General features: G+C 38.0%; 1 protein-coding gene across 1 annotated transcript in view; it reads right to left on the reverse strand.

Moving 5' to 3' along the window:
- Positions 1 to 690, reverse strand: part of slc22a5 (solute carrier family 22 member 5) — a 27,865-nt gene extending 27,175 nt beyond the window's left edge. Inside the window, exon 1 of the mRNA XM_079848012.1 lies at positions 617 to 690. The gene's annotated coding sequence lies outside the window, so the exon portion shown is untranslated. The remainder of the gene's footprint in view (positions 1 to 616) is intronic.
- Between the last annotated feature and the right edge of the window lie 705 nt (positions 691 to 1,395).

Here is a 1,395-nt window from a genome sequence, read left to right on the forward strand (position 1 = left end):
ATGCAATTGAACACAAGTGTTAGTCTTTTCAGTTTCATCATCATCTGTACATAAGGGCAAACTTGAAACTGAACGTTTCTGGAAGCTTTCTCCGCCACAGAATTCAATATAAGAACTCAGATTCTGTGGCAGAAAGAAGCTTCCATAGAGAGTTTTTTATGATAACTGTGTTAAGGGTTTTGAAAAGCGATGGTTATGAACTGTAATATAGCAGTTTAACTGTGTTTCGTCTCGCCTGGAAGCCCGGGTTATTTATATGATGATTGAATGAGCTTTTAAATGTCTAATCAAAAACAAATGTTTTTTACATTTATCATTTTTATAGATTATTATAAACATCTTGAAAGTGTTGGAAAATGTCACTCTTAAATATCTGTAGGAACCCTGATTCATAAACATTTATACTGCCCAGCTCAATATCAGGGAGATATGCATATTCATGAACAGTGTTTCCTAAACTGTGGAAAGTCAAACAAGACAAAACTATCAAACAACATTTTCTCAATCTAATGTTGAGCTCAATAAACCACTGGATATGTTGTCATAGCAACAAAATATTAATTTCAAGACTGAAGATGGTCATTGGATTATACAACATGTGTGATGGATAACTTACGTTTGTTCTTGTTGTGAGAGAGAGAGAGCGCAGGACGAGTGTGTGTGTTTGTTCTTGTTGTGTGTGTGTGAGAGAGAGAGAGAGAGCGCAGGACGAGTGTGTGTTTCTCTCTGCTATTTAACCTCTTCATGACGGGATCAGCATTAATGATTAATGATTGATCATCTGATCACAGGAACAATCCAGATTCACAAACGTTCATGAGAAACAGAGCAACTGCGGTGAAGTGTGTGATGTGTGTGTGTGTGATGAGTGTGTGATCAGTGTGTGATGAACACTAGGCTGTATTCATTAATCACACATTGAAACACTGGATATAATTCAGTATATCAGCACAAAGCTGTGAGAAGATAAAGTGATGATGATGATGATGATGTCATCTGTAATGCTGCTTTGCTGTCTGTGGGTTTGATGTATTTACTGATGGTCTTTCAGTCTTTGAGAAGAACACACATCTGTGAAGATACCAATGAATTACCATATTTAATGTCTTCAAGCATTGATCAAAGTCTGTGTGTGTGTGTGTGTGTGTGTGTGTGTGTGTGTGTGTGTGTGTGAGAGAGAGAGTGTGAGTGTGAGTGTGTGTGTGTGAGAGAGAGAGAGAGAGAGAGAGAGAGAGAGAGAGAGAGAGAGAGAGTGTGTGTGTATGTGTGTAAGACACACAAGAACATCTTAACACTGGAACATCTGGACACTGGAACAGCTGAGAGAAACGTCTGGACATTTATTGCTATAGGAGAGGAAGAATTCGTTAAACTCACTAAATCATCTAAATCGAC

This window comes from Squalius cephalus, assembly GCF_949319135.1.
Source record: "Squalius cephalus genome assembly, chromosome: 17".
Classification (NCBI taxonomy): Eukaryota; Metazoa; Chordata; class Actinopteri; order Cypriniformes; family Leuciscidae; genus Squalius; species Squalius cephalus.